The 22547-nt window shown below is 41.4% G+C and overlaps 1 protein-coding gene across 1 annotated transcript in view; it reads right to left on the bottom strand.

Moving 5' to 3' along the window:
- The window catches only part of FAM107B (family with sequence similarity 107 member B), a 228836-nt gene that overhangs the window by 75572 nt on the left and 130717 nt on the right, over positions 1–22547 (bottom strand). The gene's annotated exons all lie outside the window — the stretch shown is intronic.

The raw sequence follows: 22547 nt of genomic DNA, 5'->3' as shown, positions 1-22547 counted from the left end.
TCTCTCTCACGTACTCGCTGGTGGGTGTCTGGCCCCCATCTCCACTCTATGCTTGTGAGGCTTAGCGAGACTCTCCCCATTGAAATCCTGCAAATACGTCACAGAAGAAAACTCAAAAGGAATCAGGGAGGAAAAGGAAACAGATTTGTTGGAATTGTATAAATTTACTGTCAAACCAGGGCTTGAAACCCAGTGACCTGGAAATTTACTCATATTCCTTCCCTGTCCCCATTCATCAAAGAGTAACTGGAGATTTAATTTGTGCACAAGGAGGAAAGGTTTTTCACCTCCCTTTTCCCCTCTCTGATTTTCGTTTTTTACAGCTGTCTTACAGCAAATTGCTTCTTGCCCAACCCTAAAACTCAGATTACCATGTACCTGAATGACGACATCGAACAAAAATGAGAAATATCTAATTCAGAGTAGCAAATGAGGCCCGCTGGTTGGTGGATTTTAGATCAAAAGTTTTTTAATTTTCTTGGCAAGAGATGAATAAGGCTTTATTCATTGGGCAGTTTTTCTGACTAAAACAGCTTGGGTCATGATCACAGGGAACAGTCATATCAATTATGATTTTCGGTAAGCAAATTACTTACTCCAAAGATACTCTAAAGCCACAACTCTTTAAGGGCCTGACCATCCCTAGGTCCCTGAAGCCCATTGAGGGGAGGAATCACTTGCCACGGGATTTAGAAAGAAGCTCCTTCCCAGCCCAAGAAACTAACCTGTGTAAACTTTATCCATAGTGTTTCCTACACATCTTTCTTCTCTCCCTGTCACTTGCATTGTTGTTGTTTCTGTAACTGAGGGTCTGCCAGTTCCCAGACCAGAACCTGGGATCCAGCCTAGATTTTTACCTTCATTCCCCACATGGAAGCCAATCCCAAGTCCTAGAAATCCTACAGGAGGCCTAGATACCCAACTCCCCATTCCACCAACACTGCCACAGTTGGCCTTTTGTGTCTGCCATCACACTGTGGTCTCCCATCTCTCTCCAGCTTCCAATCACACACTCTTTTTGAGCCAAACTACTTCTCAGGGAACTTTCCAAGTGCAAATCTGCTCAAGTTAAAACCCTTGAACAAGTGCCCAATTCCTACTACATAATCAAGTCCAAGCTCCTTGCTACAGTATCCTGGTAGGGGCAGTCTATTTTTGGTATCACCTTGACCTCTTCCGTGTGTTCTTCCTACATCCCCCAGACGCCCATGGCCTCACTCAGCCAGAGTGCTGTATTTGCTGAATGGCCCTGCTCTGTGAATACAAAGACTGGAGGAAAGAATCTGTCGCCTGTTATGCTCTTCCACATGCCTCCCCGCTGCCTAGCATACCTTCACCCCACTCTACCCCCACAAGGGTTCCTCTCCTCTCTGACACCCGTTCTTCTGAGAAGCCTTCCCTGACTTGTTCAAACTGGATGGACCTTTTCTGCCCCTCTCATGCCTAGCACAGCCTGGTAATTATTGCTCTGTATTGTAAATATACGTCCTCCTTGAACAGAGTTTACACTTGATACATATGTCATTAGGTAATGATATACACCTCCTGCTTAACATAGTATCTGGCATATAAAAAGTGTTGGGAACTGAATTGTGTCCCCCCTCCACCAAGTTTATATGTTGAACCCCTAACCCTCAATGTGACTGTATTTGGAGATAGGGCCTTTAGGGAAATAATTAAGTTTAAATGAAGTCATAAAGGTGGGGACCTAATCTGGTAGGACTGGTGACCTTATAAGAAGTGGAAGAGACACCAGAGACTTCTCTCTCTCTCTCTCTCTGTAAGACACCCAGAGAAGAGGTCATGTGAGGACATAGCCAAAAAGCAACCATGTGCAAGCCAGGAAGAGGCCTCACCAGAAACCAACCCTGCCAGCATCTTAATCTTGGACTTCCAGCCTCCAGAGCTGTAAGAAGATAAATGTCTGTTGTTTAAGCCACTGTTATGGCAGCCTGAGCAAACTAATATAAGAAGCATGCATTAAATTCTAGATTCTAACCTTGGAAAAGCACTAACCCTCCAGTGAGCCTGTTATGTCCCCTTACAGCAACCTGGGACAAACTTCTGTGAGGCCAGGACAGTGAGCGGAGTGTCTGGATGTGACAAGTGACCACACAGTATTTCCCCTGCCCTCTGAGCGGAATGGAAATAGGTATTTCTTCCCATAGTCTGGGGTATACATGTCCACAGTTTCATTGTCATTACCCTGCCCTTGTATCAGGAAACATAATTTAAACAAAACCAGTAAGAAGAGCTCAATCTTTTCTTTGAACTTCTTGAGTCAAAGCCTTCTTAAAAGAAAAGACACCCACACCCATTTACTGAGTCCACTATTTGGGGCTGAATATTTCACACCCTTGGAACCTTAGGGGAATTTTGATCCAGGTAGGATCAAGTATCCAGTTTGGTTTGGGGCTCCTGGAGTTTCTGTGGGTGGAGCCCAGAAGAACTTTAAGGTTATGGACTAGAGTGATACTTATGTTTGTACCCATACCATCTACCAACAGTGCCTGGAATATAGTAGGTGCACAGTAGACATTTGTAGAACGAATGCGTTTAGGTTTTCAGGGCATGAGCAGACTTCCCAGGGTTAGGTCAGGTAACACCAAACTCTCAGCCCGAGTCTGATGTTCTGTAGATTCCACATTCTGGATGTGGACAAGACTCCAGGAAAGGTCAGTGCCCTAGGCACCTACTGTGCTCTGCTTGGATTTCTGCTCCCGGGCTAACATGGATTATCAGGTGGCATGGAGGGCCTTTCCTCACTTGCTTTCTCCAAATACAATACAAAGAAAATACTCCTCTGAAAGGTTTTGAGTCACTTAGTCTACTGGTGATAGAGTCCCTAACCTGACATAATTGGAGAATATAGTTGATAATTTCCTATCCTCTAACACTCACCCACAAGATCACCCATACACTCAACTTTAACCTCATTGTTGCTCTGACATCTGGAGGCCTTTTAAAGTTACTCCTAAGGAAAACTGAAGAAAGCAGAGATGTACATCTGAGGACATAAAGTAGAGCAAAGCAAATCAATTTGGAATAAGATATGTTGTCTTTATCTCCTTCTTTGGTCTCTTTTCTCTGTGCACAATCTTGAAATTGTTGCTTTATGCCCTATTATCCTGAAGGGCTCCAAAGAGGTGAGAAAGGTTTCACAGTGCCCAGGGGGCAGGAGATTCATTTTTATGTGTATACTCTTTTGTATCTCAAATTTTGTGCTGTGTACACAGACGTTTGAACAGACAATCCATTCAAAAAGAAATAAAATTTTAGAGGCGCCTGGGTGGCTCAGTCGGTTAAGCATCCAACTCTTGGTTTCAGCTCAGGTCGTGATCTCCCTGTTGGGAGACAGAGCCCTGTCAGGCAACCTGCTCAGCAGGGAGTCTCCTTCTCCCTCTGCCTCTCTCTCTCTCTTTCTGAAATAAAGAAATAAATCTTTAAAAAAGAAATAAAATTTTAATTTTAAAATAGTATTTTTAAAATCATATTCTTTACTATCTGTATCAGTTAACTATTACTATAGGAAAAAATAATACCTCAAAACTTAGTAGCTTAAGATAAGAACAAATGATTTGCTCACAATGCTACGGGCTGGCAATGTGGATCACACTCAGCTGGGATTAGCTCCAATAGACCAAATGTCTTAGCTAGGCTCTGTCATGTGTTTGCCTTCAGATGGGAGGTCTGCCAGAGACCAGCTTGTCCTGGGTGGCCTCAAAGTCCAGATATTGACTGGAGCTGTCTGCTTCTGTTCCTCAGATGCCCTCCACATAGCCTCTCAGCAGGATTGCTGGGACTTCCTCACGGGGCAGCTATATCCAAGAGGGGGAAAGAGGAAAGCTGTAAGGCCCCAGGAGGTCTAGCCTCCAGGTCATTCTGAGACACTCTACCATTCAAAAATAGCACAGAGCCAGCCCTAATCCGAGCTTCAGGGAAAACAGCCTCCACCCCTTGATGGTAAAAGCAGGGGTCACATTACAAAGGGAACTGAGTACCCGGATCCTAGGATAGGAGGAGTCATGGCGGTCATCCCTGCAAATAATCTTCCCCCTCTAATGAGAGCTGAAGAACTACACAGTGAAGGGCAACTGTGACAGCTGAGAACAATAGTCTCAAGGGAAATCATTCTGATTTATAAACAAGCCAAAAGCCACCTGCAATGGAACATAAAGCTCAAAACAACAGATTCCATAAACTGGTACTGGCCTCATGTGCTGAATTGATAGATCAAAGTATAGACATGATTTCTGCTTATTCATTTTTGCTTTCAACTAAGAATGAGGCTGGAGGGAAAAAATGGCTTTAGTTCTCTAAAGAAGCTAAGCTTGACCAAATTCCAAATCAGTGTATGATCTATTGCCGCATAACCAATTACTACAGACTTAGCAACTTCAGACAATACCCATATATCAGCTCATCTTTCCTTTATGGAGGCATGGCCTGGCTGGGTTCTCTGCTCAAGGTCCCCCAAAGCCAAAATCAGGAACCTGGCAGAGCCCATGGCTCATCACATCTGGAGCACAAAGATCCCCTTGGCAGAATGCAGTTCCTTGTTTGTCCAGTTTGTCCAGTCTCTAAGATTAAGGTTAAGGTCCCCGTTTCCTTGTTGGCTGTCAACTAGGAGCCTCTCTCAGATTCTAAAGGCTGCCCACATGCCTTCCCACATGGCTCTTTCCATTATCAAGTCAGCAAAGGCACATCAAATCCTTCTCATGCTTCCTATCTCTGTGTCCCTCTCCTCTATCTTCGTCCATCTCTGCCTCTAGACTCATTTACAGTGCTAGGGTGATTAGGCCAGGCCTGACCCAGATCACCTCCCTATCTTGAGGTCAACTGATTTTACCTCTGCAAAATCTCTTCCTTACGTCTGCAAAATCTCTTCACAGCATACCTAGATGTATGTACCTTTTAAAATTAGTAGTATCGGGATGCTTGTGTGGCTCAGTTGATTAAGTATCTGCCTTCGGCTCAGGTCGTGATCGCCAGGGTCCTGGGATTGAGCCCCACATCCGGCTCCTTGCTCAGCGGGGAGCCTGCTTCTCCCTCTACCTGCCGCCCCCCCCCCCCCGCTTGTGCTCTCCCTCTCTCTGACAAATAAATAAATAAAATTTAAAATAATAATAATAATAATAAAATAAAATGAGTAGTATCTAGAAAGGATCAGAAGATAAACCCAAATCAAAAAGAATGTGCTATAAGCAACATCATGAGCACTTACATTAAAATAGCCTCTTTGCATGAGCATTTGTGAGCAAAAGAGTGGAGCCACTTCATTAAATACGCTAATAGCACCAATAATAAAAATGAGTTTTCTCCCCTTTAGTAGTTAATCTGCTACAAAGCATTTTGCAAACTCTACAACAGAGCTATAATTCATAATGTCACTGAACCCTCTGCCATGTCTAGGGAGTTTAAAGTTTAAGAGTTCTAATTTCAAAATTTATAATAAATGTGTTGCCTAAAATGCTTAATTTAGTTTTTATAAAACACTTGCTTTTTGTTACTGATAATTTTAAAATCAAAGGGACTCTATAAAATAGTGATTAAAATCTAGCTAAATATCACCTAAGAATCAAGAGAAACAGCTGTTAGCCGCATAAACAACTCCTGAATGATGTGAAGATATGAGTTTTATGTCTTTTTCTTCACATGTACCCAGCACCAGAAAAGAGGATTTCCTGAGGGTCTTCCTGTATATTAAAACAAAAATCTCTAAAAAGCAAAGAGAGGGAGAAAAACCTTTAAACCCTCATCCTGTCAAAAATACTAAGGTATCTGGGTGGCTCAGTTGGTTGAGCGACTGCCTTCAGCTCAGGTCATGATCCTGGAGTCCCAGGATCGAGTCCCGCATCGGGCTCCCTGCTCAGCGGGGAGTCTGCTTCTCCCTCTGACCTTCCCCCCTCTCATGCTCTCTCTCTCTATCTCATTCTCTCTCTCAAATAAATAAAATCTTTAAAAAAATGCTAAGGTATCTTAATAGTAGATATTAATGAGTAAACAAACCATCATCTCATATTTGAGCACAATAAAGGTAATTCCTATATGTTTCCTAATTCAAATAACTAATGTGTAAAACAAACCAGTTCACTGACAACATTCTACATTTTGCTCCAACTTTCTTTTCTTCTTTCTGATATGCATTCCAGATACATACATTTCTGTTAACAGAAAGTATTCCTTAAAAGTCTTGCATTGGTAATAACTAGTTGAATGCCACTTAATATTCTCATCTACCTTTTAAGCAAGGCAGTAACCTAAGTTCATAGAGTAATGGAATAAAGACTAGGCTAGGACAGAAGAGATTTCAATCATGGCTCTGCTACCAGCTAGCTTTGTGATTTTGGGCAAGATATTCAACTCACTGCAGGCTGTCTCCTCCGGATTTAAGGGTTAGTGATTTTAGGGGCGCCTGGGTGGCTCAGTCAGTTAAGCGTCTGCCTTCAGCTAGGGTCATGATCTCAGGGTCCTGGGATTGAGCCCCATGTTGGGCTCCTGCTTAGTGGATAGTCTGTTTCTCCCTTTCTCTCTCCCTCTGCCTCTCCCCCTGCTCGTGCTCTCTCTCTTAAATAAATAAATAAATAAATAAAATATTTTTTAAAAAGGGGGTTAGTGATTTTATAGCAATCTCTATCCATATCTCTATCTATCTATATCTTCTGTAAACTGATGGTTACCAGAAGGGAGGTGGGCAGGGGGATGGGTTGAGTAGGTGGTGGGGATTAAGGAGTGCACTTAATGTGAGGAGCACTAGGTATTACATGTAAGTGTCAAATCACTAAATGTTACACCTGAAACTCATATTACACTAAACATTAACTAACTAGAATTTAAATAAGAACTTGGGAAAAAATTATGGCACTTTTATATACATATATATGGAGGTGCTTGTTTCTTCCATATGGAAATTATAGCATTAATTGTATTTCTGTTGCTGTCTAGGCTTGGCTAGAGAGGAGGACTGCTCCATCCATTCTGAGCTTACAACTAAAGTCCAAACTGCAGCTAATGTTAAATCTTGCCAGAGAAAGTTTGCTTATTAACTCTGCTTAAAAAATTCTATCACCCACACATTAGGAATGCTAAGGATTACTGGGCTTGAAAAAATGCTCTTTGAATGATAACATTCCTTTAGTTGTCCCACCATAATTTAACATGAACTAAAATTCTTTTTTTTTTTAAAGATTTTATTTATTTACTTGAGAGAGAGAGAATGAGAGATAGAGAGCATGAGAGGGAAGAGGGTCAGAGGGAGAAGCAGACTCCCCGCTGAGCAGGGAGCCCGATGCGGGACTCGATCCAGGGACTCCAGGATCATGACCCAAGCCGAAGGCAGTCGCTTAACCAACTGAGCCACCCAGGCGCCCCAACATGAACTAAAATTCTAACTAATGTTAGCTTTTGCTGGATAATGTTGATAAAGAGTTAAACTTTATAAGGAAAAAGAGAGGAAGAATGAATAACAGGACAGAGTCCTTCTTAGGCAACTGAAGGCAATTTCTGGAAGTGTTTTGTAATTCTGCCCGTTCACCTCTCAGCCACCCTCATTGCTCAGGACAACCTGCCCTGTCCTGGTTCCAGCTTTGCCCTAATGACCACCCTTTTGCAAGTCAACAGCTGAGACACATGGCAGGAAACAATACTTTGACATGCACTTGCTTTCCCCAGGTCATTTCTCTCTACAGCAACTGCTCTATGCCATCTGCCATCATCCTCATTAGAGCATAAACAACTAGTTAAAAGGATGAAAGAAAGAAAGAAAGAAAGAAAGAAAGAAAGAAAGAAAGAAAGAGATTGTAAAAATATAAGAAATTATCTTTCTCTTTAAAAGACCAATTCAACTGGAAAAATCTCTGTCCAAAATGATGAGAGACAGAGAAAGACAGAAAACAAGTAAAAAATACATTAGGAATGAAAATGGACACATGATTATCGGTAATCAAAGGCTAAAAAGTGAATTCAGAAACACTATGAGCCACTTTATTTGAACATTTGGATGAAATGGAAACCTTCCTACAAAAATACAACTAACTGAGGATTAAATAGGAAACCTGGAGTCCCATAAACTTGCAATGAATTGGATCAGCAATTAGAATTTTCTCAGAGGGGTGCCTGGGTGGCTCAGATGGTTAAGTGCCTGTCTTCGGCTCATGTCGTGATCCTGGGGTCCTGGGATCGAGTCCCACATCAGGCTCCCTCCTTGGGCGGAAGCCTGCTTCTCCCTCTCCCACTCCCCCTGCTTGTGTTCCTGCTCTCACTATCTCTCTCTCTGTCAAATAAATAAATAAAATCTCAAAAAAAAAATAAAAATAAAATTCAGTTACTTCTTTCTTTAAGAAATGTATTTCTTAAAAATAGAACTACCGTATGATCCAACAATCCCTCTTCTGGGTATATATGCAAAGGAAATGAAATCAGTACCTTGAAGAGATATATGTATTCCACATTCACTGCAACATTACTCACGATATTTCTTCTTCTGTGAAGTTTTTTTGATCTATTGTACTACTTTGGATGATTAATTTAATTCCTGATTTTTTTCCTATCTTATCCAAATAGAACTGAATCAAAAAGTAAAACTTTTAGTAATCTATCATCATGTGGCTTTGGAATTAATATTTTCTTTTGTTGTCCTTATTTACTTTTGAGCAAATTGTAACTCTCAACAATGGGAAAAAATCCAATTTTTCATTGTCATAGAGAAATCATCAAAAAAGATGATACAAAAATGCTTTGGAGAAGAGTGTCATGGCTTGTATAAGATAAAGATCCTTGCTTTGCCTACAGAGAGCCAAATATTACAGTGCTTAGGTCCATAGTCCAACAGATGGTATTATGCATCTTACATCCCCGGCTCACAAGCTGAGTGACTTTGGCCAAATTATTCACTTCTCTAAGACTCCATTTTCTCATTAGTAAAGTTCAGATTAATTCATTTATTTAACCAATATTTCTCAAGCACGTTCTTTGTCCCAGGCACCGTTCTACTCCCTGAGAATACAATAGTGAACAAAACATAAAAAATCGCTGCCATTATGGGATGTATATTCTAGAAGAGGGAATCAAACAGGAAAGGTAGAAAGGAGAAAGAAAAGAAGGAAGAAAAAAGAAAAATAGAAAAGCAAATAGTATGCAGAGAGTGGTCATTATTGCTATGCTACAGAAACACATAATAAAGTTGAGAAGGGGATAGAAAGCAGCGGTGGGAATGTGTAATGTTAAACAGGATAGCAAGGGAAGGTTTCTGAGACTCTGACATCTAAGCAAACACCTGAAGGACATGAGGGAGTCCCTTGTGCCAGCATCTGGAGGACAAGCTCTCTGGGCTACTAGAATAGCAGGTGCAGAGGTCTTGAGGCTGGCACACACGGCAAAGTCCAGGCACAGCAGGAGGCCAGTGTGGCTGGAGAGCCTGAGCAAGCAGGGATGATAGAAGATGAGGTCAGAGGGGTAAGGGGAGAGGGGAGGGCGGGAGGGACAGATGATATAAGGCCCATAGGCCAGGGTGGGAAGAGACTGGCTTTTTCTCTGAATAAGCTGGGAAGCCACTGGAGGTTCAGAGCAGAAGAGAGACCTGGTCTGATACACATTTTAAAGGGATCGCCAGGCTGCTGGGTTGAAAACAGAATGCCGGAGGGGCTCCTGGGTGGCTCAGTCGTTAGGCGTCTGCCTTCGGCTCGGGTCATGATCCCAGGCTCCTGGGATCCCCCGCATCGGGCTCTCTGCTCGGGGGGAGACCTGCTTCTCCCGCTCCCACTCCCCCTGCTTGTGTTCCTGCTCTCGCTGTCTCTCTCTGTCAAATAAATAAATAAAACCTTAAAAAGAAGAAAAGAAAAGAAAAGAAAACAGAATGCCGGAGAGCAAAAGTAGAAGAGTGCTTAGAAGGCTTTGGGGGCGCCTGAGTGGTTCAGCTGGGCGTCTGGCTCTCGGTTTCGGCTCACCTGGTGATCTCATGGGTCCTGGGATGGAGCCCTGCATCTGGCTCTGCGGTCAGCAGGGAGTTCGCTTGGGGCGGGGGGGGGGGGGGGGTCCCTCTCCCTCTGCCCGTCCCCCCACACGCGCCGCTCTCGCGCTCTCTCTCAAATAAATAAATAAATAAATAAACTTTTTTAAAGAAGGCGTTTGTATTAATTCAGAAGAGAGAGGTGGTGCTTTGAACCAGTGATGAGAAGTGGCCACATGATGAATATTTTGAAGGTAGAGTCAACAGGATTTGCTAAGGGATTAGATGTGGAAGGGTTGGGGCAGGGAGACAGTCAAGGGTGATGCCCAAGTTTTTGGCCTGAGGCCATGGAAGGATGGAATTCCCTTTCTCTAAGAAGGGGAAGCTATTGAGAGGAACCACTTTGGGAGAGAATATCAGGAGTTCGGTTTGGGATATGCCCTTAGTGATCCAAAGATACCAACAAGTAGTTGGATATGAGTTTATAGCTAAGAGGGGAGCGCCAGGCCAGACCTGTAAATTTAAAAGTCATCAGTGGGCATATGTTACTGAACACGAGCCTGCATATATCACCTAGGAAATGACTGAGGTCCGGGCCCTGGGCCACCCCCACATTTCAGGGTCAGGGAGATGCGTGGACACTAGCACAAGGGACTGAGAAGGAACGGCCAAGGAATAAGTGAACACCAGGACAGTATGGGTCCTGGCAGACGGGCGAGGCCAGCGGCTCAAGGAGGAGAGAGCAGGCACCTGTCTCAAACACTGCTGGAAGGTCCAGGTCCATAGAGCTGGGCACTGGGACCTGACAGGTGGATTTACCCGCTCAGGTATCTTTGGTGGAGCTGTGGGCATGGGAGCCTTACTGGGGTGACTTCAAGAGAGATTCAGGGAGAGGACTTAGAGGCGGCTGGTACAGGCAACTTTTTTTAGAGAGGGGAATATAGAGCCAAGAAAGGTTCTGTTTGGTTTTGGTTTTAAAAGGGAAGAAATGAATGGCCTATTGAGGTCTGTGTGTAATTCTTGGTATGCTCTTCCTAAGCTGATGGGAATGATCCTGTACTGAGAGGATTAGTGATTATGTTTATTGGCTTTCTAAACATTAAACCCTGAGGGAACGCTCTGCTCCAGCCGATTTCCCTCACACCTGCTCAGCATACTTGCTCCCACCTCTGAATCTCATTCATGCTCTTTTCTCTGGCCAGGAATGCTCTGCCTCTCCCTTTGAACAGATCCAAATTTTACCCATATATTAAGTTTCAGCTCAAGTCCTATTTCTGTGAGACCTTCCCTAACGTTTGTAATCTGCATTAATTGCTTGCTTTATTTCCTTTTTAGAACACTTAGTTTTCCTAACACACTTATTAAGTATCTCTGTGTGTAAAGGACTGAGCTAGATTTGAGAGGAGTATAAGTTAAATGAAAGGCACAGTATCTACACTCAAGAAGATAACAAACTTGTTATCTGTTGTACATTACGATTTTTTGTGCATATCTTTTTTCCCTGATTCCCTTGTAAATCTTGAGGGCAGACGGCATTTTCATTGCCTCGGGGCTCTTAGCTCCATAACAGGAGCTATAGATATTTGTTAAATTATATTAAAAATCACTATGATAAAATGACTTAAAGTATTATTATATCACTTCCCAATTATATGACATAATCACAAAGAAATTTAGCTTAACAGCTTATTTCTTCAAATATTTTTATTTTTCAATTTTTTTCAATTTTTGTTTTTTTAGAGAGAGAGTGAGTGCAAGGGGAGCTGCAGGGGGGAGGGGCAGAGGGAGATGGAGAAAATCTTAGGCAGACTCTGTGCTGAGCGTGGAGCCCAACAGGGCACTCGATCTCATGACTCTGAGATCGTGACCTTAGCCAAAATCAATAGTCAGACGCTTGACTGACTGAGCCACCCAGGCGCCTCCCTCCCAAACATTTTTATAGTCATTATTTTAAATCTTTCTAAAAGATGTTAGGTATTTCCCTGCTGTGTTATGCAAAGGTCCTTAGAGACATTATTTTTTTTTAGATGATTTTAATCTGCTTGTGGAATGCAGAACTGAGTGTCTTTATTGGGACTTTTGATAAAGCTGAACTTAGGGCACATTGCACATTTGCTGGAGTAACTGTTCTTCAGATTTACTTTTATATATAGAAAAGAAATCTGATTAGCAGTTCTATGGAGCAGTTGGAAACTTGTGTTTCAAAAAATATCAAGGCCAATGAAAAGACAAGGAGCATTGTCTTAATTGAGATTTCCACAATTCTCAGGGCTCTCCTGATGACGCAGAGTCAGCCCAGGGGACTACTAATGAAGTAGGAAATATGAATATGCATGAGCTGGAACCACACCAGACCCAATATAGGGTATTGTTCCTTGCCTGCGTCTGCCTGGCATAAAAAAGTGGAAGCGCCCAGGGAGTATACTGTGGGCAAGTTTGTAGAGTTTTTCTGCTAGGCTTATCGGAGAACACCAAACTTTATTAAATAAGAACAGCATTAGTGAAAAATACACGTGAGTCCCTTGTCACAGTCTCGCTGCCAAGAGAGCAGGGAAAATACAAAATATCAAGTAGACAGAAGATGGTCAGGTGGGCAGATGGGAGATAGAGGAGGAGGAGAAGTGAGGGGAGAGGGGAGGTTGGAGAATAGGGAGCAAGAAGAGGAAAGAGCTAAGCGGAACAGGAGTGGGGCGGGAGGGAAGAAGAGGAAACGGAGGGGCGGGGATTGGCAGGGAGAAAGACGCGGGATATCTTAAGATCTTTTTTTTGAAGGTCAATCCCTGGTTTTCACCATGAATGAAAGCCTCAGGAAACAAACCTTCCTGTTGAGGCATGTGTGGCATTCTTGCTATGTTCCTTTTTTTTTTTTTTTAAGATTTATTTATTTATTTGAGAGAGAGAGAGAGCACGTGCGAGAGAGGGGTGGGGGAGGGGCAGAGGGCGAGAGAGTCCGAAGCAGACTGCCTGCTGAGCATGGAGCCTGAACTGAGGCTCAACCTCAGCACCCTGAGATCATGCCCTGAGCCGAAACCAAGAGTCAGATGTTTAGCCGACTTCACCGCCCAGGCACCCCTTGTTATGTTCCTTTTAAGCAGTTGTTGTGTATTAAGAGAAGTGTATCTGTAAAGGGAGGGGGGGTTGCACCTGAAAGTAAGGCCCTCTCTGGTTCTGACCCCTGGGGAAGACACAGGACTCTTAACCTTGAAACACAAAGTGAGAAAGAGCCCCAGTCTTGTTCAGAAAGGGGTCATGCTCGGCAGGAGACGCAGTCTTAAAAAAAAATTTGGTATACAACAAATATGATTTAACATAAAATTATACATTCTATCATGTGAAGCTTAACATATCATAATTTCACAACTGGTAGGAAACACAAAAGTCATTTATCCATATCTGAGTGCAGACAAAAACAGAACAATAAGCCCAGAGCAAGACAGATGAAAACCAAGAGAAGGTTGTCCTGTCAGGGGGGCCAGAGCACAGCAGTGTCCCAAGAAGCGCTGTCAGGAGAACTAAGTGGGGAACATTCAGGTCAATGCCGAGGAAAGAGCCCAAGGTGCACACAGGAGGTGGGGTTGGAGGCCTCGCTGCTTCTCACCATGATGGCTTTCTAACTCTCTAATTGTCTTAGGGGCTTCTCCCTGTAGTGATCTGAGCACCATTCCCCCAAAGGACGGACCCTGGCTCTCTAGAGATTTCCTTTCTTGATCTCCAGCCGCAGGAAGCGATACTGATGTTTGCTAACGTCAATTAATCCTAATATGTGTAACAATCTTTTTTAGAAACCTTAATTCCTCGAATTAGAAAAGTTTATATACAGATCACCTACAGTGAGGTCTCAAAGAATCTTGGGTTCTATTTTTTTTAAGTATTTTGATTTGCAAATGCAGTACCTGAGACTGTGAAAGTCAGTTTTATGGAGGTATAATTTACACACAGTAAAAATTACTCTTTTGACAAATGTATGCGGTTATATAACCACCACCACCACCATTATGATGGAGAATATTTTCATCATCTGAAAAAGTCCCCTCTTGAGATTTTGGGATCAGTATGCTTTTCCCATGTCTGGTTCCTTTGCTTTTTTTTAAGATTTTATTTATTTATTTGACAGAGAGAGACACAGTGAGAGCAGGAACACAAGCAGGGGGAGTGGGAGAGGGAGAAGCAGGCTTCCCGCCGAGCAGGGAGCCCAATGCGGGGCTCGATCCCAGGACCTCGGGATCACGACCTGAGCCGAAGGCAGCCGCGTAACCGACTGAGCCACCCAGGCGCCCCTGGTTCGTCTGCTTTTTGCCTCATAGTTCTGCCTTTTCCAGGTTGTTGAGTAAATGGTAGTTTCCAGTCTTTTCTGTGCAGCTTCTTCATTTAACATCAAGCTTTGAGATCCACCTATGCTCTTGGATGTATCAGGAGTTTGGCCCTTTTATTGCCAAGTTGCATTCTACCGTATGGATGTACCACATTTACTCATTCACAGTTGATGAATGTTTGGGTTGGTTCCTGTTTTGGATGACCATAAATAAAGCTGCTATAAACATCTCATCACAGGTCTTTGTGAGGACATTGTTTTCATTCATCTTGGGTAAATACCTAAGGATGGAGGGGCGCCTGGGTGGCGCAGTCATTTAAGCGGTTGACTCTTGATTTCAGCTCAGGTCATGGTCTCAGGGTCCCGGGATCGAGCCCCACATTGGGCTCCACGCTCAGCGGGGAGTCGGCTTCAGGATTCTCTCTCTCCCTCTTCCCCTCTCCCCTGCTTGCTCATGCACTCTCTCTAAAATAAATAAATAAGTGTTTAAAAAAATACCTAAGGATGGGATTGTTGGGTTGAATGGTATTATGAGTTGAATTATGTCCCCCCAATAGAATGTTGAAATCCTCATGCCCTGTACCTCAGAATGTGACCTCATTTGGAAAAAAGTGCAGCTGTAATTAATTAAGATGAGCTCATATTGGATTTGGATGGACCCTTAACCTAATATGACTAGTGTCCTTCTAAGAGGAGAGGAGACACAGAAACGGCAATGGAAGCAGATATTGGAGGAAAGCATCTATAGGCCAAAGAATGCCAAGGATTGCCAGCAAGCACCCACAGTGAGAAGATGCAAGGAAGGATACCCCCTTATAAATTTCAGAGGGATCCCGGCTCTGCTGACCCCCTGGTTTCACCCTTTCAGCTGCCAGAAGCGTGAGACGATAAGACAATAAATTGAAATGTCGGTTGTTTTAAGCCCCTCAGTTAGTGATACTTTATTACCGCAGCCCTAGGAAATCTATCCATGTGGTAAGTGTATATTTTGCTTGATAGGAGCCGCAGCTAGTGTCTGCATTTACATCCCCACCAGCAATGCGTGTGAATTTTGGTTGTTCTATGCTCTGTCGGCGCTTGGTCTTGTCAGTGTTTTTTATTTTAACCATTCTAATATGTTAAATGATAGCTCACTGTGGTTTTAATTTTCATTTCCCTAATAGCTTATGATGTCAAACATCTTTTCATGTGCTTATTTGCCACCCATATATTTTCTTTAGTGGAGCGTCTGTTCAAATCTTCTATCCAGCTTTTATTGGTTGTGTTTTCTTAGTTTAGATTAAGATGTAAGAAATTTTTTATCCCTTATTAAGTGTATGTCTTGCAAGTATTTTCTCCCTGTCTGTAACTTCTCTTTTTATTTTCTTAACAGGGTCTTCCGGAGAAGTAAAAACTTTAAGTTTGTTGTCATATTCATTCATTTTTTTTCCTTTTGTGGTTTGTGTTTTTGTGTCTTAGCTAAAAAACCTTTGCCCAAGCCAAGGTCCCAAATACTTTCTCTTATGTTTTCTTCTAGATGTTTTTTTTAGTTTTTGCTTTACATTTAGGTCTATGATCTATTTTTGTCTGTGGTGCTAGGTAAGGGTGAGCTTTTTGTTATCGTTGTTGTTGTTGTTTTGGCTTTGAGTTTTTTTTGGCAAAGGGATGTTCAATCGCTTCAGCTTCATTTGTTGAAAAGACAATTTTTTATACATTGAATTACCTGGGTAGCTCTGTGGAAGATCAACTGACTATATAAGTGTGTGTCTATTTCTGGACTTTCTATTCTGTACCATGTGTCTATATATCTATCCTTTCATTAATACCATAATATTTTATTTGTCTTGCCTTTATACTAAGTCTTAAAATCAGTCAGCTCAGTGAGTCATCCAACTTTGTTCTTTCACAAAATTATTTTGGTTATGCTAAGTCCTTTGCTTTTCCATATACATATTAGAATCAACATGTTGATTTTTTTTTCAAAAAACTTGCTGAGATTTTAACTGAGATTATATTAAATCTACAGATCAGTTTGGAGAGAACTGACATCATCACAATATTTAGTCTTATAATCCATAAACATGGTATATCTTTCCATTTATTTAGGTCTTTTCAGATCTCGCTCCTCAGTGTTTTATATTCTTTGGCACATAAAACTTACACATATTTTGTTAAAGTTATCCCTAAGTATTTCATGGTTTTGATGCTATCGTAAATTTACAGTTTCAATTGTCCATTGTTTGTTACCAGTGTACAGAAATACAACTGATTGCTTTGTATCCTATGAATGTGATGAACTTTCATATTCGTGTGATATGAATGTGATAAACTTTCATATTAGTTCCCTTAGCTGTTTCTGAGCATGCTTTGGGATTTGTAATGTAGATAATCAAGTCATTTGCAATAAAGAGAGTTTCATTTCTTAGGGTCTCTGTTTTTTCAATTTGCAATTGCTTTCAGGGGACTCCAGGGGAAGGGACCTGCCTGTGGCAAATGAGAAGAATGAGATCCATTCCACTTTGCGATGCTTTGAAAGCACATGTTAAACTGTTGCTTATATCACATAGATTAATTTTATAATTTTTCTGTTAACTGTGCCTGTGACATTTGTGTCTGTGATTGACTCCTACTGTAGACTCTTTGGTTCCAAGCTCTTAAGTGTTCAAACTGTAATGCTCACTTTGGATGAAATATTTCCTCCTGTGGGCCACTTCTCAAAATGTATGTGAAAAGGAGCACTGTGTGGCTAGACATAAGCCCAATGCCACAGGGCCAGGGGAAATTAAAGCAAGACATTTGATTAAAGAGTGAAGACCAAGGAATTGAAGAACATGAAGAACATAAAGGACAAAAAGTAAGCTAATGCTTAGCTTAATTAGGCTACAAGTCTATTAAAGGAAACGGATAAATGGCTTTGAGAACTCCCCTAGATTCCCAGACTGGAAGCATATGTTGATTTGAAGTCGGGGAAGGGAGAAGGAGAATAAACAACATTTGAAATGGAAGGATTCAGATTCTCTGAGGTTTTCCCAGCTGATGTGGGGTGGCACCAGCCCAGTTCTACAACTTGCTTGTTAGCTGCTGGAAACAGTGTAACACAGGGAGAGAAAAAAGAGGTGGAAAAATCCTGCAGGGTGAAAAATACATACAAAAATATCTTGCAGTTAAGAGAAGATGTGTCAATATGAGGCACACTAACAGTAAAATACATTAAACAAACAGTAAACAAACAGTAAAAACAGTAAAATACTACCTGATCCCCAGGTAGTTTCTCTTCATGCTCATTACATAACACACCTTAAATACCAGAGAAACAATCCCCTTCTACCCACAAAATTTTTTCATAAAGTAATATCTTTGTTTTTGATCTTGGTTATTTCATAAACACCTGTAATGAAGTCTACATTTCAACATTCATTCAATGAACATTTGTGCATCCACACAGAGGTCATGCAGTGTTTCAGAAGAATATTAAAATGAGAGTATTTTAATAATATTAAATAAAAATATGGAGAATATTACAAATGAGTTCACTGCTCTCAGCAAGCTCATGGTTCAGTGGAGGAGATAGACAATTAAGCAAACCAGTTATGAAGTGATAAAATGCTGTGATGGATGAACAGCTGGGAGCTAGGACAAGGGATTTTTAATCCAGAGTGAAGAGGAGAGTCAGAGTAAGCTTCCAGAAGGATACAGCACCTAAGAAGTATGTTAAAGGATCTGTACACTAGGAAGCCTCTCATTGGCTATTGGTTCAGGTAGACGGTCAGTTGATCAGTGATCAGTGCAGGAAATCATATAAAAATAATCTTTGCCTTACACATTTAATTTAATGTAAACATATATTAGGCATTTGCTTACTTATTGATTTGATTGTAGGGTCAAGTTTTCCTCTAAACGTAAGCCTTCCAATTGGAGTTCCCTTGTTTTTTTTTTTCCCACACAAATCATGCCTACGTTGCATTAACAACACAATTTCCAATTTGTTTCTTCAAATGGGAGAAAGAATGTGAAGAGAATTGCAAAGAAATCTCAGTAAAGAAGCCTTGATTTTTACTACTTTGCTCGTCTTATATAATTCTCTTGCCTACACCTAATTTGACAGCCATTTGTCTTAAGCAGCTCATCTTCATTCTTTTCCAAGCATTTGATTTAATTTTCATAATAATAACCCTCTTTCTTTTGGCACTCATGTTTTTTTGACTTATTTAATGTTTAATTATGTTACAGTATTACAGTAATAAATATGTCAGGCGTAAACAAGTTTGAAGCAAACACATCTTATTCTCAGTAAGCAAATAACTCAACCAGTAGAAGTAGAAGTGTGTGGAAAACAGCCTATCAGCTGCAACAGTCTAGCATGCCATGGGACTGACCCAGGAAGAATTTAGTGACAGTTCATCCACGAGGTGTTAAGTGGAAATTCATTGAAAGGATATCTACTACAGAAAAGGCACAGACATCCCAAGGAGACTGAGCAGCCCAGAGATATGGAGATGGGCACAAGAGAAACACAAAGACATGTGAAGGGTGATGATGGGTTCAGACTTCAAACTAAATATCTCATGATTGGGCTTTGCATTTTAGAGGCATACAAAACAGTCCATTTTCCTTCATACTTCTATTGTTTAACAAAAATGTCAAACTCACCTTTCTCAACATTAGCACTCAACGTTGCTGAGGACACTGTGTTTTTAATGAACTTGCCAACATCAGTTACAAAGCATTCTTCTGAGTAACGTAGTACTGTAAAATGTCAGTTGCCTGTATCATCAACTACCATGGTCTTTAGCCCCAAATGGTTCCAAGCAAACATAAAACAACGTAGAGGCTGGTGAAGCTGATACCCAAATCAGAAAACACATGGAGGATCACTAAAAAAACAGTGGATGTGCTGAAAGAGACCCACCAACAAAGCCAACAATCCAGTGGTCATAAGAATAATAGATACAACCATGAAACCCACCAGAAGATGTGAGAAGTATAGAAGAGTTCCAACATGGTTTTTAAAAGACTGGAGAAGAAAGGGTGGAACCAGTTGTTTAGCCTGCTTTATCTCAAAGTAAAAAAAAAAAAAAAACAAAAACAACTATGGTGGTCAACTCCCAAGGAGCTCGAAGGTCCCTGAGTAGTTTTCCATATTTGGGACAAGCTGCACATATGACAAATGTAGTAAAGTAACTCAAGCGGCTGACGATGTGGAGAGAAGAACACAGGATGGTAGGACTGTTAAATCAGTAACATGGAGGTCTCATAAACCAAAAGCACATACATAAAAAAGTTCTTGATCAGTCTGTATCCAAGAGTAAGAAACATTTGTTCCTGGTGGCCGATTGCCCTTGATGCACGACAAAAATTCTGTTGATCAGAATGTCACTTCCATGTGTGAATCTCTTCTAGCCTTGCCAATTTTCCAGCTTGGCACTAAATCTCTGCCCTGTTTCAGAGTCATCCTTCATTCCTTCTTCTTTGACCTTCTGACAAAGCCTCCTGGAGCTCCACACACCTCCCCAGGACAGTGAGCAAAACTTGGCCCCTGTTCTGAAAAAAAGGACTCTGTAACCACTCCAGCCAGGGCCTGACAGTCATAAACATGACTGTTCTGGCAGCCCTGCAGGGAGCTCATAAGAACAGGCAAACAGGAGGGACCAGCCCTGCTTTGCAGCTGTGACATGATGTGCCAAAATAGGCATTAATGTCGCGTGGAAGAGAGGCAGGCATAAGGGACAGAAAGGATTTGCTTCATATGAGAACGGAGCTGTGGTTTACAACCCAGATCAAATTTCCTGGTCAATTTTATGGTGAAATTCTAGTTTCGGGATCTAGTGCTATTGCTTAGAATAAGAAAAATATCGGCACAGAAGAATAATTGAATTAAATAAATATTCAGGAGGGCTTTAGCCCAGACCCACTCAGTTTGACACTACAAGCAAAATCGTCCAACCCTGCATGCAGCTGCTCATGGATAAATGAACAGCTAATTTCAACAGGGCTGCTGAATAATCAAGGCTTAAAAGGAGACGTCCTAATGGAATCTGATCTCTTGCCTACCTCATTAGAAAACCTACAGCTGTACATCAAGGCAAAGCACATCCTCCTCTCTCATTAGGGCCAAGGGGAGGCTGGGGACATAGGGTCCCCAAAAGTACACTTGGGACTCTTTTAAGACAGCAGTTGTTTTGAAGTTGGCAAAGCAGGAGAGAAGAGAAAAGCGATCTCCTGTTATGGTGATGATTTTATTTGGTGTTTTGAGGGCTGGTCACTGCTGGCCACTACCAGTCTCTGGGTGGCCTTGGATTTATACAACACTCTTCTTGTAGCATGAATTAACCGAAATCCCCCTCCCCTCTCCTCTGTCTTCAATATACAATTCATTAGGGGAACAATAAAAACAATGCTGTTTTAGATTTGAATGGCAATTCAGAGTTTTCAGTTGCATTGTATTATCCCAGAGCTGTTAATGAAATTTAGATACAAAAGTGCATATTCCCCTCCAACACTTCTGTTATTTGATTTCTCATTTGGGGTCACAGTTATCATTGGACCTGACTTTCATGGAAACAGATGGTGGCATTTGGGATGGAACCTATAAAGCTATAAAGCTATAAAGCTTTAGGTGACTTGTCAGTCTTTGTCTATTTCCGCAAAGCTCTTTGGGCTGTGCATAAAAAGTACCACTGAGCCCAGGATCATTGGCCTCCGAATTCATTTTTGATCCGCTCCCAGATCAAATTTTGACTTGTTTGTACCTTGCTTTATCTCTCAGCCATCACATTATAAATCCTCACTTACACACATTTTCTTTTCTACCAATTGTCTATGCTTCCTGTTCTCATCAGCATCTCTCTCCCTACAAGACACGCCTAATTAGATATGACCATGGCCTGAAGGTGAGCTTCGGAAAGGAAATTCACCAAGAAGGCACCAATTATCACCCAGGCAATTTAGATAAATTGCTATTGTTCAAACACTGTAGTCTAAATTGTGGTCATATGATTCAAAAGGAAAATTTCCTAAATGAATGGTTATTAATATGTAAAGTATAGCAATCTGATTCTACCAAAAATATTTTTATCATCATCCAAAATGTCCTACCTCCCAATTATATTTAATATTATATTTAGAATATTATAATTAGAATGACTTGAGAAATTGATCATATAGCCAGACAGCAGAGACATGCTGGAATCTAAAGGATGTCATCCAAATATCTGTTTAACATAGCAGCTCTGCCAGATAGAAAGAATGCCCAAAGAATTCAGAGTATAAAACTACATTAAACAGATTGGTTGAATACAAATAGGTTGTGAAGCAAAGAGGGGGAACAGAATTGGGGTTTGGAGGAAAGTTCACATGATATCATTGGACTTAATCAGAGGACACAACTGTAATTAGAAAAGAATAAGCATGAATTCAGGGGACCTAGAGCATACGTAGGACATTGACTTGGAGTCTGTGGTGGCAGAAGCCATTAATAAAAAAAAGTTTCCGGGCGCCTGGGTGGCTCAGTTGTTAAGCGTCTGCCTTCAGCTCAGGTCATGATCCCAGCATCCTGGGATCGAGCCCCCCATCGGTCTACCTGCTCAGTGGGAAGCCTGCTTCTCCCTCTCCCACTCCCCCTGCTTGTGTTCCCTTTCTCACTGTCTCTCTCTCTGTCAAATAAATAAATAAAAATCTTTAAAAAATAAAAAACAAAAAAAGTCTCAAACGTTATTAGTCATTTGAAATGCAAACCAAAACCACAATAAGATATCATCTTGCCCACTAGGTTGGCTATATATACATATATATATATATTTAAATGGAAATTAGCAAGTGCTGGTGAAAATATGGAGAAATCAGAACACTCGTATGTCACCAGTGGGGGTGTAAAATGGTTCAGCTGCCATGGAAAACAGTCTGGTGGTTCTTCAAAAATCTAAACATGGAATCACCACATGACCCAGCAATTCCGCTCCTAGGTATGTACCCCAGGGAATTGAAAACAGGAATCCACACAGATGCATGTACAGGCACATTCATCACACCATTATTTGCAATAGTCAAAAGGTAGAAACAACCCAAGTGTCTATCAGTGGAGGAACTGAGGCACAAATTATGGTATATTCACACAATAGGGTATTATTCAACCATTAAAAGAAAAAAGGACTGGCACATGCTGCAACATGGATGAACTTTAAAAATATTATGTTAAGTGAAAAAAAAAAAACAGACCAAAAGTTCACATATTATATGATTCCATTTATATGAACTATCCAGAATAGGTAAATGCATAAAAATAAAGAGCAGATGGTGGTTACCTGGGGCCAA

Source organism: Eumetopias jubatus, unplaced genomic scaffold, assembly GCF_037043125.1.
Source record: "Eumetopias jubatus isolate StellerSeaLion01/CBP00866 unplaced genomic scaffold, mEumJub1_p1.0 scaffold_8, whole genome shotgun sequence".
NCBI classification, from domain to species: domain Eukaryota; kingdom Metazoa; phylum Chordata; class Mammalia; order Carnivora; family Otariidae; genus Eumetopias; species Eumetopias jubatus.
The sequence above is the reverse complement of the archived record's forward strand: the minus strand, read 5'-3'. Positions and strand labels throughout refer to the sequence as shown.